Source organism: Haemaphysalis longicornis, unplaced genomic scaffold, assembly GCF_048455015.1.
Source record: "Haemaphysalis longicornis isolate Haplotype H1 unplaced genomic scaffold, Haemaphysalis longicornis Haplotype H1 scaffold_7, whole genome shotgun sequence".
Classification (NCBI taxonomy): domain Eukaryota; kingdom Metazoa; phylum Arthropoda; class Arachnida; order Ixodida; family Ixodidae; genus Haemaphysalis; species Haemaphysalis longicornis.
The window spans coordinates 167869263-167886037 of NW_027526422.1; the positions used below are offsets into that span (position 1 = coordinate 167869263).

At 45.8% G+C, this 16775-nt stretch overlaps 1 long non-coding RNA gene across 1 annotated transcript; it reads right to left on the reverse strand.

Moving 5' to 3' along the window:
- Positions 1-661: 661 nt before the first annotated feature.
- On the reverse strand, positions 662-16499 carry LOC144145457 (uncharacterized). The gene is made up of 3 exons (XR_013317501.1): positions 16354-16499; positions 11118-12444; positions 662-764 (listed from the first exon to the last, which is right to left on the reverse strand). It is a non-coding gene; the product is annotated as an uncharacterized LOC144145457 (long non-coding RNA).
- Between the last annotated feature and the right edge of the window lie 276 nt (positions 16500-16775).

The following is a 16775-nucleotide window of genomic DNA, read 5'->3' on the forward strand; positions in this document are numbered from 1 at the left end:
AGAGGTGCTGTCTCATGAGCATGGGCGATAACTCACCTGTGTGTACACGTGTAAACAACAGGCATGTTCTGTAAGACGGGCAGACACTGTGCGTGTGCTTCAGTGACGAAATTCTGCTAATAGCAGGTGTGAATATTTGGGGGTCTTGTTTACACAAACGGATGTTTCTGTTTATCTTTTCTCATTTCGTTTACATATATGAATGTTTCCTTGTTCCTTGTCGCAAAAACTTAGTTGCAGTCAAACGTGTCTTTCGTCCCCTCTGCCTTTGCCCAACGTTACGTTGCCAACAGCATGATTTCTTTCGTTAGAAACCAATTGGCTTAACTCTCCGTTTTCATCATTCTCCACGCACTCAATACTTTGTTATGACATCCACACCAGATTCGTGCTCATTGATTTACCTAGCTCACACTACAGAGCATGGGCGATAATTGCGCTGAGTGCTACGCTCTGAAAATTGAAGATGCAATATAGGTGTAATGAACAGGGCACTGCAAAACATGTTCAAGCCACAAGCGCTGCGCATGTTCCTGGCAAGATAGAATAGTAGCCTTGCTGCTGCAAACGACTACAACTTAGAAGTTTTTCAGCCCACCTCGCAGACAAAACCGTGTTTCATAGGACGAATGTTGATGTCCCTGAGCCCAATGCACACCTGGTGGAAATGGCGCAGGCAGCGCGAGCAGACTAACTGCGGCAGCTGCCCTCGTGCCTGTGGACACTCTACTGTGCAGTGCGGGCGTGGGGTCTCGGAACAGGTCCTGCACCAGGGAAATGCAAAACGGTAGAAATCATGAGGGGGCAGGTATTCGAACTACAACTTTAGTGCCCTGCAATATCACACTCACCTCTTGGTGGCCAGTGAATGGTACAGTTTGGGCCAGATTTCTGTGCTTTGTCAGCAATACAAACACATGGAATGCTTCCAAATTGCAAAAACAAGTAGCCCAGCTTCACTTAGGCAACGTCGTTAACGTTGCTCGTAACAGCGAAGCTGTCTGGCGCTCTCTAATCGCAATACTAAGCTTCGTAAACTTCTCAGACGCAGCAGATCGAATGCTGTTTCCGCAAAATTCATTTTTGCTTTCTTTCACTGATCGCGCCATCACCCGGAAACTTGTGTTACTGTTGAACATGGAACACAGCGACGGGGGCCTCAGGAGTGTTTTTTTTTTTTTTTGCTCAGCGTGTTTTTATAGCTGATCGCAAAAAACACGCAGCTAATATTTGCAATAAAAAAATTCTGCAGAAATTCAGACAATTATCTACTTACGCGTAGCATTCTTATGCCGCTTGTTTTGAGTGTGAGTTTTTACAGTCGAAATTTTTGGTTTTTTAAACCGTGCCTGAGCAATTATCTCTATTTACGCTATTATAACGATTACGCTATTATAACGCTAATATAACCTTATTGTGGAAATGGATGGCGTTATACGGATTGCCATTTTCTGTTATTGCTTGACATGTTTCTTATTTTTTTTATTTCAAAATTTCGTTCCACTAATTATGTACCTCTACGCTGTTATAACGACTACATTTGGAACTTTCGGGAAATCGGCAATATTGTGGAAATACAAGGCTTTGTACGGTTGTCCCTTTCCATACATTTACTTTCTTATTTTTTTGGTGTTTCAAAATTTCTTTGTACCAGTTATCTTAACTACGCTAATATAAATATTATAGCTGGAACTTCGGCAAAATCTGCATTATTATTCAAATGCAGGTCGTTATACTGTTTGCATTTTCCGTATTTTTTCGTAGTTTTATTTATTATTGTTTCAAAACTTCGTTCGGCCGATTATCTGCATTTACGCTATTATAACAACTTCAGGTGGAACTTTCTCCAATCTGAAATATCGCGAAAATGCGGGTCGCTACACGGGTCTCCATTTTCTGGAATTATTTTATATTGTTCCTAATTTTTTTTTCAAAATTTCGTTCGACCAATATTTTCTACTTACCTTATTATAAAGATTACAGGGGAAACTTTCTCAAAATCAGCATTATTGTGGAAATGCGTTATCCGTCTTGCTATTTCTCGTAATTTTTCAATATTTTTCTTGTTTTTTAGTTTCCTAAAATTTCGTCCGCCCAATCATCCGCATTTACATGATTGTAACGACAACGTTTGGAACTTCCCCTAAATCTGCATAATTGTGGAAATACGGAGCCAGTTTACGTAGTTGTGTTATATTTTTCTACTTTTAGTTTTTCAAAATTTTGTTCGACCAATAAAAGTCGAACACGGATGTATCGAACTCCATGGGGATCGCGAAATCGTTCGATATATCGATAATTTTAAATATAAAATATGCCTCTCTTAGGATTACCTCATAACTCAGCACGTCACGGAAAGCATTCCTAGATTGGGACAAGCAGTAGCTTACGGATTTATTCGTCACAGCGCGGAAAATCAGAGCCACCGCGCGACGACCACAAACTAACATAAAAAGAGCCCGTGAAAACGCTTGCTTCTTGTTCGGCGTCATAAAGTTCACGACACTGCCTTCAAGCTCAGGAACTCCGTCAAATGAGAAAATACGGCGTTTTACGCTGTGACACAATAGTGGCGAATCTGAACACTGATGCAAGCTAGGCTGCAGCAGGAGGTTAGGAACTTTGTCCGCTTCTTCGGAAGCAGTGATGTGCGCCACAGTCTGCACATCGTCATCGGCACTCACGAACTCGTGTCGTGTGCGTTGTGTGATTCGGAATGACGCGTGGGAATACTGCCAGCTCTCTAAATTCAGTCTCAAGCACTCAGCGCCGTCGACTTCGGTACCCGAACACCTCTCGTCTGTATCCGCGCAACAAAACCCCTTTGACACGGCACGCCCCGGGTCGTCAGGGTCATGGTCATGCTGCCTTCGCATTTGCATAAGGTTTGATGCGCAGTATCGTGCTCCAAAATGGCGCGAGAAATTGCGAATACTTGTGCAGCCGACATCTTTCCATCGGCCTGCACCCGCCGAATAATGTACGCTTTCGTCGCTAAATCTTAATTCTTCCGATTTTTTTTTTGTTTTTTGACCATGGCTCCTAAACGCGTGCAGCAGACAAAAACACGTACCACGCCACATCGGTTCCCCTCCGTGAACTATCACTGTTAACAGTTAAAGCACGCAAAAAGACCGCCACAATCCCAGCGTTTCCGGTCGGTTTCGTCTTTTCCTTTATTGCCATTTGCACCCAATCACTCCTGGCGTTCTGACTGCCATGCGCTTGAAACCCCTTGCTTGCGTGCGAGCAGCAGGTATTGAAGGCCATTGAAGCGACATGACAACACCTCCTGAGCGAGCGCGGCTGCGCCCGCAAGAAGTCATCATCATCGCATCGTTCCTGTCAGGGGAAGCGCACTTGCAGCGCAGCGTTCGATATATCGAATGTGCCTGTGATCGGGAGCTCGATACACGGCTACAACAGTGCTCTACTTTTGCATGGGATTTCCATAGGGGATGTTCAGACTGTTCGATATAGAAAATAATTCGATGTATCCATGTTCGCTATATCCGCGTTCAACTGCATCTCCATTTACTCTATTAAAACGATTACAGGTGCAATTTCTGCGATATATGCATTACTGCGAAGGAAAGTTTGACATCCACCTGAATGCAGCCATACGGCTACAAAGGAAAGCTATACAGCTTCCTCAGAAACTTCAAAGTTGAAGAAAAATTCGTCCTGGGCCAGGACGGTCTAACAACTTCCAGGCATGGCGCCGCCACTACGGTCATGCAGGCATGGAAACTCTCCTTGCATGGCTTCCACTTTAGGTATACAAGACTTGAGCTTACCGGCAATTGTGCACGCATGCTCACCACTCCCTCTTCTTTACTACACTTAGAATATCCGCTTGCCAGTGTGTTGCACCTGCACCTATGCCTCCTCCAATCACGTGATCAAAGGGCTATGAGAGGGCCATAGCTCGAACGATGTACCGGGAATTTGCAGTTATACCTTACACCCTATACAAAATGTTCAGAGTGAGTGTCATACTTGGTGTTAGCCGACGGCCCTATTATTTAATGCTACAAAATCGGGCATTCACAGGCTAAGAGTGCAGGGAAGCGGGCCTTTGACTCTGTTACTGGATCGTATGCATACAGTTCTGTTGTTTACGGCAAGCTCCTGACTGATCGTGACAGTAGAAATCATAAGATGTCACTCCTGATAACGAGAAGCATACCCTGCAGAGAAGGCACTAACCAGCTACTATTACGTTGACACCTAAGGGGAACGTGACAGCGCGTGGCTGTCGCTACTAGCAGGGCATCATAATCCCGTGCGGAAAAAACATACGGGACATTTACACTCATCATGCGCATCCCGTCATCCGGACGGCCGCGCATGGTCTGCTCCTTGCCTACTCGTGGCGTTGAGAAGCAGTCAAGCTTTGAGCTGAAACAAGTAGCGTTCGCACAGACTCCCGGGACCCAGCTCAGTCTCCGCCGCGGGAAGAAAATAAGCTGCGTGTTTGGAGAACAATATTATGGTATGTGCCCCCGGGTAACTTTTTATTTTCCTCTTTATTAGTAGGCCACTGGCCCCTCAATGAAGGAATTCTAATTCCGAAGCTTCTAGAGCGCGTTAATCTCCTGACGTGAATTTAAAAGCCAACTCAGAAAGCACGAACGCATTCGCGTTTGCACGTACTCCCGCGACCCAGTTTAGGATCCGCCGCGGGGAGAAAATATGCTGCGTGTTTAGGGAACAATGTTAGGGTATATGCCCCCGGGCAACTTTTGATTTTCCGCTGCACCGCCGTGTGGTGCAGCGGTGGCGTAGAGGTAGAGAGTAGAGGTATAGTATCCGCCTCGCGTGTAGAAAGACCGTGGTGCGACTCCCGGTGCGTACAATTCCCACCAAAAAAAACGCCCGATTATGGAATTGCAGTTGGGGCTTGGGGTGCGGCCTGACTCCGGCGACCATTGCCGGTAACGCATTCCCTCACCAGAGCAGGATTGGCCACCCTGGTGTAGTAACGGCCACACGCTCCCATCAATTCGCCAATTAACCCACGGCCCTTAGTCTCCAGTGGCTGCGAAGCAACTGACCACAGCGGCGGTCAGACCTGTGACGCAGCAGAGGGTGCTAAGGATACCTGGACCCGGACAGGCCGCCATTGGAATCTCAACCTGGCAACGTTTAACACAAGAACCTTATCTACTAAAGCGAGTCTAGAGGTGTTTTTCGAGGACTTAAAGGCGATCAAATAGGATGTCATTGGGCTTAGTGCGGTTAGGAGAACAGGTGAAGCCTTTGCGGTGCTGAAAAATGGACATGTTCTATGTTATCGTGGTCTAGAGGACAAAAGAGAACAGGGCGTGGAATTTCTAGTCAATAAAAGCATAGCTGGCAACATAGAAGAATACTATAGCATTAACGAAAGGGCAGCAGGTCTTGTAATTAGGCTCAATAGGAGGTACAAGCTCAAGTTGGTACAGGGCTATGCCCCCACAACCACCCATGACGACCGGGTACTGGAACACTTCTATGAAGATGAGGAATCGGCAATGGCCAAATTAAAAACACAGTATACCGTAGGAGATTTTAATGCTAAAGTAGTCAAGAATCAGGCTGGAGACAAGGCAGTTGGGAACTATGGTCTGGGGTGTAGAAATAGCAGCGGGGACGTACTAGTAACCTACGCATAATGAATACCTTCTTCTGTAAACGCGATAGCCGGAAGTGGACGTAGAGGAGCCCGAATGGGGACCATAAAAATGAAATAGACTTCATATTATGCGATAACCCTGGCGTCGTGAAGGATGTGGAAGTGCTCGGAAGGGTAAAGTGTAGTGACCACCGTATGCTAAGATCTCGAATTAGGGTAGATTTGAGGAGGGACCGTAACAAGCTAGTACGAAAGAAGCTGACTTATGAGCTAACAGTAAGGCGTAAAATAGAAGATTTCCGGATAGCGCTGCAGAACTGATATTCAGCTCTTACCGAGGAAGCGGAGCGTACGACACAGAAAGCCAGCGACAACCTTACACGCTATATCACGAAGTGTGCAGTAGACATCGGGGGCATGATGGCTAGACAGAATACCGGTAAGCTTTCCCAGGAGACGAAAGATCTAATCAGGAAACAGGAAACCATAACAATCTCCACCCCAGCTGACAGAATAGAACTAGCGGAGCTTTCGAAGTTACAAAATAGACGTAAGACAGCTGACCTACGGAAGTATAATATGGAGAGGAAAAAAAACGCTGTAATGAACTCAGGTAGCCTGAAAGCAGTGAAGAGGCGTCTTGGCGTGGGGAAAAATCAGATGTATGCACTTAAACATAGGCAAGGCAATGTCATCACAAATAAGGATAAAATAGTCACAGTGGCCGAGGAGCTCTATAGGGATCTGTACAGTAGGCGGGACATTCAGGATAATGCCGAACCAGAAAGTAGTTCAGAGGAGATAGACATCCCACCGGTAACGACCGAAGAAGTAAGGAAGGGTTTGGAAAAAATAAAAGGGGGCAAAGCACCTGGTGAAAATCAGATAACAGCAGACCTCTTGAAGGATGGCGGAGAAATTGTACATGAAAAACTGGCAAACCTGTATACGCAATGCCTAATTACCGCACGCGTACCGGAATCTTGGAAGAACGCGAACATCATCCTGATCCATAAGAAAGGTGACATGAAGGACCTGAAAAATTACAGGCCGATCAGCTTACTGTCAGTCGTCTACAAGGTACTTACCAAGGCAATGGCTAACAGAATTTCATCAACCTTATATTTCAGTCAATTTAAAGAACAAGCAGGGTTCCGTAAAGGTTATTCAACAATGGACCCCATTCACACGATCAATCAGGTGATAGAGAAGTGCGCTGAGTATACTGAACCCCTATATATAGCCTTCATAGATTATGAGAAAGCATTTGACTCGGTCGAAACCCTAGCAGTTATTCAGGCATTACGGAACCAGGGAGTAGATGAGCATTATGTAAAATACTAGAGAATACCTACAATGGGTCTACAGCTACCATCATCCTCCATAGGGAGAGCAGTAAAATACCTATAAGGAAGGGCGTACAAGAAGACACAATCTCTCCAAAGTTATGCACACCAGGTTTACAAGAAGTATTCAGAACTTTTGATTGGGAACAGGTGGGAGTAAGGGTTAATGGAGAATACCTCAGTAACATCAGATTTGCTGATGGCGTGGCCTTGCTAAGTAACTCGGGGGACGAATTGCAAAGCATGGTTTCCGCACTAGACGAACGGAGTAGAACCGTGGGGCTGAAAATTAATATGCAGAAAACTAAAGTAATGATCAATAACCTCGGGACAGCACAGCAGTTTGGGATAGGGGCGAGGTAGTGGAAGTGGTAAAAGAATATATCTACTTAGGCCAAGTTGTGACCCCGGATCCCAACCATGAGGCTGAGATAATTAGAAGGATCAGAATGGGGTGGAGCGGTGTACGGCAGACATTCTCAGATAATGAATAGCAGCCTACCATTGTCCCTGAAGAAGAAAGTGTATGACAGCTGCATCTTACCGGTACTCACATACGGGGCAGAAACTTGGAGGCTAAGAGGGTTCAACTTAAATTGAGAACGACTCAGCGGGCAATGGAGCGGAAAATGATGTGTAACATTAAGGGAGAAGAAGAGAGCGGAGTGGGTCAGGGAACAAACACGTGTTAAGGACATATTAGTAGAGATTAAGAAGAAGAAGAAATGAACGTGGGCAGGGCATGTAATGCGAAGGCAAGATAACCGTTGGTCATTAAGGGTAACAGAGTGGATCCCTGGAAAAGGCAAGCGTAGCAGGGGCGGCAGAAAGTTAGATGGGCGGATGAGATGAAGAATTTTGCAGGGATAAATTAGTCACAGTTGGCACAGGACCGGGGTAATTGTAGAATAATGGGAGAGCCCTTTGCCCTGCAATGGGCGTAGATAGGCTGGTGATGATGATCATGATGGTGATGGTGATGATGATGATGAAATAGTGTGCTTGTTTTTCAAGCTTCATTCACATACCAGGCCCTGCAACCGTAAGAGGCACCAAGGAACACTTTTAAAGCTAAGCTTTCTAGCTCTAGCAGCCAACGGTTCTTTCGTGGTGTGCGAAAGAACCGTTGTACTACCCCCCCCCCCCCACTGTAATGCCTCAGGCGCTGTGGGTACTGTGTAAATAAATAAATAAATAAACAAACCCCCAACGCAGCGGAAGCGGTGGCGTGAGGGGGAGAGAACGGAGGGTTTCATTCACGGAACTCGCTTTAGATGGCGCGGCGAATTTACCCACCGTTGCCAGTGGGGAAGTGCGTGCTCGCCGGCGGCGGCGCCGACTTATGGCACTGTCGTCGACTTTATTGACGGTTCTTTAGGGCCTGTTTTGCGCAGCTTCGCGTCCATTGTGCGCTGCCTCCGCACTGCTTGATTAACCTGTTCGACATCACCTCCAGGGTAACCCGCACCCGATGGAATTAAGTGGTCGTATGGCACACACATACGTTACGGATCGCTTTGCAGGGTGGGAAAAGAAATTGTAGAAACTACATGCAGACATCTGGCCGCTAGGGAAACCCTACCTTTCCTGCATTGCTTGCCACGAATAGGACTGCATTTTCTAAACTCGTGAATATCAGTTAAGTTGTGTTTTTAGGGGTAGCAACTGGCCCTGATAGATAGCGATTATAAAAGTTGCTTCAGCTATCTCGCAATTCTCAAACTTACTAATTTAACTAGTTTAAATCGGCATAAATGATAATCACTAAGCTCACATGCCGAATTGTTTCGGTGTCTGCACTTGTGTCACGCGGTGGTGTAGCCCCGAGCTAGCACATCAGGACGGCTAGGTTCCGCTGTCTCCCCTTTCAAAAGGCGCTCATCTCCGTTTTATTTCTCCGGACTCATAGCCGCGCTACAGCACCGGCTTCCGCCACTCTAGCCCGGACGTGGCCGACGCTGGTGCTGCGTCCTGGACGCCGCTCCCGCGAATTCCATGTAACGGCTGGCAGAATGTCTGGTTTCACTTTTTGTAGAACCACGTGTGTGAGTTTATGGCTTAGGGACCCCGGATGGCTTAGGTGCACCGAACTACAATTTGCTCTAGAAATCCCGCAAAGTTTACAAATTACTTCAGTGTCCCTTTAATCAGGAGCCCTCCGGTGCGTCGCTCCTCGAGCCCGGATGTAGAATTTCGCCCATAAAATCCCATAATGTGAATCTGATCCATTCTGATTTAGAGACAGTGTGGCTTGGCCTAATCTCCAACACTGAATAAATTATATGTATTGTTTTAAGGCGTCTATATATTGTTATGACCTCTGCATGCAAGTGCCAATGTCTTCATCCCTAAGAAATGTAAATGATTAGAAGAGCTTCTTTTCCCATGAGTCGTTAGGATTACTAACTGATGATACTAGTCATTATGAGACACAGCACAGTCACGTGCATTTTACAAGCCGCTGATGTCAAACTCTGCCGAAGTGGTCACTGAAGACCGAAGCCTTTTTTCAGGCTTCAAAAAGCACGCAAAGGAATATACAGCGCAGTGAACATAGAGCAACACATTCATTCTCTGAGCACGGGTAGGCTATCCCTAACCTTAAAAAGTATGCTTAGTACGCTACGTCCTTCTCTTACACAGTAAAATTCATTCCTATGTGTACATTTTAATGTATTTCGTATGTACATTGCGTTGAAAGTCAAACGTAAGAAAATTATATAAAAATGCGGATCCTGCAAACGCCGATGGTGCTTCTAGTGCTCTTGTCCTCCTATGCTAAGCATTCGAAGGAACAAATGGAAAGTATGAAATTACGCCGATCATGTCGGTGCCAACAATGATGCATAAGCATTTACCACAATAAAATTTGAAGTGAGAAGTACACGCAACCTAAAAGAAACCTCATACGATAATGGCGATGGTAATGGCACTTTGAGGAGTAACAAGGGAGCAGGGGTAAGCATACTCAGCGGGAGCTGTGCCCCATTTCCCTCCGAGGAACTCCAGAGGGGGCAAGTAGCCGAGCCCCCCCCCCCCCCCCCCCCTGTAGGTAGAGCCTATGTCTGCAGCCACGGGCTCCCACATTCCTTCTATGTGTGAACCCCGTGGTGCAAATGAGCAATGTCTCAACTGCGTACATACAATATATTATCATATGCAAGTGCAAGAAAGATGTCTTGACAAACTGTCTCTCCATTAGGCGTTTTTTGAGAAAGGATACCAAATCGTTCAAGATCCTCAGTCAAACTTATTCAACTAACGCAGCTAAAATTGTGTGTGCTTTTAGGGCTACATACGAGTTCTAAATTGTCACGTTTGTCTGCTAATCCAAAAGACTGGCATCTTAAATAAGCGGCGATGCGTTATTGTAAGCTTACAGACGATGGACGTTCGAGCAATCACATCAAGAACAAAATACACGCACGCCTTTACCCCGGACACTCAAATTCGCGCGGGTTGTGAAGGCTCGGGCCAACCAGTGTTCGTCATCGAAAGAAGTAGTGTATAGCAGCTCTTATTTTTAGGTCCGAAGTGCCACGGTGACCACGTTTGTTTGCCAACAACATGACATTGTTAGAAAAAACAGAGAGAGGTAAACACAAAGAGAGGGAAGAAAGACAACTCGAAGCGCTTCATGGTTACCATGGCGCGGAAACAAGCAAGGACAGAGAAAAAACCCCACGGCCGAGCGCACTCGTAGTTCCCTCCCATAGTTCCTCTACATCGCTGTGTTTTCGCGCTCTAATTTTTAAAACACGTGTGCCCAAACTTGTCCAAAAATGTGTTTTACTGAAGATTTCTATTCTTAAAAAAACGCTTGATAAAGGTCCTTTAAATTTCGCATTTTGAAGTGCACAACGGCCACCGTTTGCTTTTCTCATTTTTGTTCGTGAAGAGGAAAGAAAGAAAATCGATCTGGGCAAGAAAAATAGGTTTTTGTAATTTTCTTGCGGCTTGCTCGTCACATGCTCGCCGCAAGAGAGGTGTCAGGGTCAGAAAAACGTTTCGATTCATCTTTTTGCCTGTCAGGTAATGATATCAAGCCCAGAACACAGTTTTTGTGGTAACCCTTAAACCATTGCCGGGAAATGAGCCATTGCTACGAGCAGCAGCTTTGGTACAACCAAACAGTTGCGCAAGTGAAGACTTACAGGTTTGGTTCAGCTGTCACGGAAGGCCACCTCCCTGGGATCCTTCCGTGCACGCCAGAGTCGCTAGAGGGACTCTGCTGTTGTTGGCCGTCGCTCTCCACTTCTGCTGCCACTGGCAGGGGCTCCAAAATTGATGCACTCTCAGCAGCAGTGCTGGGACCTTCACATAAATCGATCACATGTTCATCTTCCTTATCTACGTCGGTAGAGTCCCGAGTGAGACTTTGCTTGTGTTGGGCGTCGCTTCCCACTTCCGCATCAGCTGACAGGACACTTGGCATGGATATACTCGCCTGAACAATTGCGTGACCTTCACATAGATCCATCGTACACCCATCTTTTGCATCTTTATTAGCAGGTTCGCAAGTGGGACTGTGTTCTTGCTGCGGGTCATTCCGCCCATCCATTTCAACTGAAAAGGAACCCAGCCGCGACATGCTCTCATCAGCAATGGTGGCACCCTCCATCCCAACTCCACCTTCTTCGTTTTCGTTGGCAAATTTGCCAGCGAAACTGTCGTCTCGCTGTGTGTCGGTCTCCACACCAGCTTCAGCTGACTGCGTCCACGCTGTTAACATGCTTTCCGCATGTATGGTTAGAGAATCCCACACATCGCTTGCAAGCCCATTTCTCTCATCTTCATTGCCTGTTTCCGCCCTTCCCAGCAGCCAAGGTGCCTCCAAAATTGTATCTGGCTGCACCGGTAAAGAGTCGCCCTCGTCATCCATTGAAGTAATAGAATTTTTCTGCAAACTGAAGTTGAAAAGCTTGCAACCCTCCCAGGCTACTGTACCCTGCCAAGGCTGCGAATGGTCTGGGAGCACTGCGGGGGCCGGGGGAACAGAGTTTCGCTCTAGCGATTCCTCCACCCTGCTGTCATTCCTCTCGAACAGACTCTCCAACGCCACACCTGCCCTGAAGACATCTTGCAGGAACACAAGGGCACGTTTTGGTGTCATATCTTGGGCATTGTCTCTACCCTCCAAGGTCAGAAACTCTTCCGCATTGTCCTCTGGCATATCCCGAATATCGTCGCGGGAATTTCTGGGCAAAGGAGACGAGGACATAGATCCCTGTTCTGATTCACTCACAACTGCTTCATCCAGTTCCCCACCGGGTTCAGCCAGCGTTTGACAATGGTCATTCATTACCAGAGGTGATAGACGATCCCTGGAATGCAAACCCTTTCGGTGTAACCTTCCTGTACACCGCAAAGTAGGTGGCGTGTCAGCGAGGGAACCCAAATTGTTTCGTGTCCCAATCTTGGCTTTAACAATTTTGGGGTCGTCTGGAAGGTCTGGGTCCTGGTCTGCAGAATCCACAGATCCTGCAGAAAATAAATGATACTGAACCCACTTTCATCGGTCAAGGTAGCTCGTGAATCCGCTAGTGAAACAAACTTTCGGGACGCGAAACATGCATCTCATACAAGCAGATTTATGCAACGAAAATGAAACTGCTTTGAAAGCGATAAATTTGCATATGTTCCTCACCATCAAGGCGCACTCAAACAGGAACACAAGCACAAGCAGCAGAGTCAATAATTTATAACCCTCACCACTGAGAACAAGTGATAAACGAAAGGGAACTCTTATAATATATATAAAGAGTCCATCGCCCTGTAAGTGATTAGGTATGTATGTTACGACGACAGTCACAACCGTTGTCTAGAACCAAAGTCAAGCCCACTGCTATCTTGGTTACTCACAAAACAAACAATATCTAACGTCACTGCAACCCTCCACGTTATTCATAATAATTTACCAAAAACTCACGGAATGCTAGTTGCTCACGCAAGCACCAACTGTGCTTCAACATCAAGCCTTTTCAGCATTTAAGAGTGGTCGTTCTCTCATGTGTGGCTCCCCGCCTCCTCCCGGTATAAATGGCTACATCTATCAACTAAACTCGTTTAAAATCTATAAACTTACACTGTAAAAATTAAAACCGGATACTATATACTCCAGCATTGTTATTGTTACAGAACTGCATAGACACTGAGTGAGTACTTTCATCTCTTTTGCTAACGCACTTGTATAATAGGGGGTTAGACGCCTGCGTTCAAAGCCAAAACACCCGAGTTTCAATTTCAGCGCCCACAAACATTTTACCAGCCGAGCTGTTTAATCTCTGGATTTAGCCGTCACTTAATAAAACAAATATTTAGAAAACGCCGATCGCATGTGGGCATGCGTCTCGTGACGTTGCTTGTAACATGTCACGCACCTATGTGACCGATTGGCTAGGAATCGGGCGTACTGAGGGCTACTCCGCCCACTAAACAAAACTGTAAATTCGAACTTAAGCATTTGAATGAAGAAAAAAAACATAATCACCAGCGAGGATCGGCTGCGCCTTCAATTACCAGAAACGCGCACCACCCGTCGTCTCCTCCTGACGTCACATGCCACACTAATTATGCTAAGTCTTCGCTAGTTGGTACCGCCGAAAAGCGCTTCTCTGTATTTAAAACGAGAATGGTTTGACCTTCTTATCTGTGTCGGCTCCTGATTGTTCCTTCTAGCTCCTCTACTTGCAGCTTCGCTTTTCATGACACTCCTTCAAGAGGAAAACGCCTTTTTCTTGTGACGTTTGGCGGTGACAGAACTCTGTCCGACGCTGTACCGGCACATAGGAAATAGGGCGACCAAAGAAGATCCGGACTTCCGCGAAAATGTGGCGGGCAGCGCGCCACTCTGTAAGGCGAGACTGTAATCGGTAACGACGAGCCGAGGACCCTGAACAGCCGCTTGCAAGTGTGCGTTTGAGAAAACACCATCGCCGACAAAACAACCCCGCCTACTGAGGACTACTGCGACAACTACTACTACGAGAACTACTACGGAGAACTACTAGGATCACGTCCGTAGATACCTGGCAGGTGTGAACGGAACCTTTCAGCAAGAATTCCTCGACATAGAGTTCTGGCACAGCTGCCGCGTCTGCGACTGGCTTTGGTTCGACGTGAATTTGTCTGCCATGAGCTCCGTGCGCTACACTGGGAAGAACGAGGCGGTCATGCAAGTTTCAAGCAAAGCCATCCCGTCCGTTGAGAATCACGGAGAGATGAAGATTTGCAAAACGTTCCGGGACTCTCTGCACGAGGTAAGCTGTACTGTTGTGTTAGACTGGGGGCTACGGCTCAGTGGGGGCCGCGTTGCTGTGGAACGATTGCTGTTTGCACGGCCGTTTGGTCACGAAACTTCTTTAAAACCGAGCGATACCGTCGATCTATGACCAAAAAGCTTGCATCCCTTTCGAAAACGAACAGGTACAATAGTGGGTTATTCGCCGATGACTGTGTTGTGTTATGGCAAACAACTTGTGACGATGACATAACCGCCTTGCCATCCGATCTTAACGCTATTTTTTTCTTGGTGCAACACGCGGCTTATAGAACTAAACCCTAACAAATGTAAACATTTATGGCCAACAGAAAAGCTCCTCAGTTACGTACCTACATTACGGACAACTCCGGTTTAGATCATGTGTCCTCTTATAAATACCTTGGTTTTCACATTTCAGCCGACCTCACATGGACCACTCGCACTGAGAACGTAATTGCGAATGCTCACTGCGCGTTAGGATACCTCGGACGCAACTTTTCAAAAACCCTTCACACACATAGTTTACAAACGTCATCATCATCAGCAGCAGCAGCAGCAGATGCCTACCTACGCCCACTGCAGGGCAAATGCCTCTCATATATCTCCAATTATCCCGGTCCCAAATTAACTGCCACCACTTTATCCGCGCAAACTTCTTGATCTCATCTGCCCACCTAACTATCTGCCTCCACCTGCCACGCTCGCCTTCCCTAGGTATCCGCTCTGTTACCCTAAATGGCCAACGGTTATCTTGACTTCCCATTGCATGCCCTGCCCATACCCATTTCTCGTTGTAAATATCCAATAATCTGTCCTTAACAAGCGCTTGTTCACTGACCCATTCCGCTCTCTGCTTCTCCCTTAATCTTACACCTACCATCCCCCGTTCCAATGATCGCTAAGTCGTCCTCAACTTAAGTTGAACACTTTCAGTAAGCCTCCAAGTTCCTGCACAGCAGTTATTCATTTACAAATTTACAAATCTACAAGACAGTAATTCGTTCTATGCTCGAGTATGCGGCATCAGAGTTGGACCCATCTCACAACACTATAAGTCATTCACTAGAAATGGTACAAAATAACTAAGTTCGAATCACTCTTTGTAACTTTATTCGCACTGCTAGCATTACTTCGATTAAATGTAGCCCTCATATACCTCCATTAACTTGTCTCCGAAAATTGTGCCCTCTCTGTCGGTTCCATAGAATATTTTTTCACCCAACACTACGTCGCAAGCTGATTTCGGTCCTCCCTTTTTCTCGAAGAGCTTGGATCATGCAAATAACGTTGTAATACCGTTGTCAAAAAAACTGCATTTTTCTAGTCTTTTCTACCCAAAATATCAGTCGAATCGAGCCCCCTCCTTGCATCAACCACTGCCATTATTAATCATGAGACATTTTAGAACACAATAGCTAACATTTTAATAACTACGATTTTTTTCTTTCCTGTCTTGTTGCTATGCACTCGCTAATATAATTAAAAGTCAACTTGTTATCTTTCTACTTGGCTAACTATGCGCCAGCTACGATTGTATATTTACATGCCATTTTGTAACCTTTTCTATTTTACTGCTTTATTATTCTATTACTTTAAGTGACCACTCCCCTATCCACTGTCTTAGGCATTGGAGGTACTGTAAATAAATAAATAAATAATAAATAAATAAATAAATAAATAAATAAATGACTTCCTTCAAACTCAAGATACGCGGATTTGAGTCCCAGTTCCTGAAAACTTCTTTTGTAAACGAGTGTTGTCTTTTACTACAGAAGTGTAACATAGTAAGTCTTACAGATGGGTTTTCTCATAAAGTCTGCACATAAAAATGCTTTCAATTTATAACCTGTACTTGATGAAGTACCTATGTACATCACAAATCTTTCTTTCAAGCAATCAGTACTTTATATGCTATAAAGACAAAACATTACAACATTTCTGTATATAATATTTCTCCCGAGGCCTACCTCATTCCATTGGGCATGGAGCTGCAGGCCATCATGGTCATAATTTACAGTGGGAGTAAACATGGGTGCCGAATGGCCTCTCAAGCTTTTTTTTGTGTGTGCCATTTTTATTGCTTTTTTCCCCTATCACCATAAAATACGAACATGCTTTGATTCCAATACCTGCTCTCCTGGGTCTTTTATCAGAAGGGGGTGAGCTCGTTGATGGTGTCCCACTGCTGAGGTCACTCTGTAGCCCCCCAGCAACAATGGGCGGCTCTTCTGTAGACCAGCGCATGCTCAGATCTTCCCCTTTGTCACAAGGAACCTCAGTGGCCGCCACTAGCTGCACAAGTGTTGAAAAAGAAACAGTTTCAATCAGCAACAGGGCTATGCGGGCATGTTCTGTGAGAGGTTGGGGTTCTGCTTTATTTATACAGGATGATATGCACTTCATTCGGAGCTAAGATCTGCCTGTTCGCACATATGTACTCTGCGACATCCTCAGTGCAATCACCATCATCATGACCTCTTTTCAACACTACAGGGAAATATATTAGTATTAGGTTGTTTAAACGGGCCCGAAAGGTGAAGCAAAAGGATCA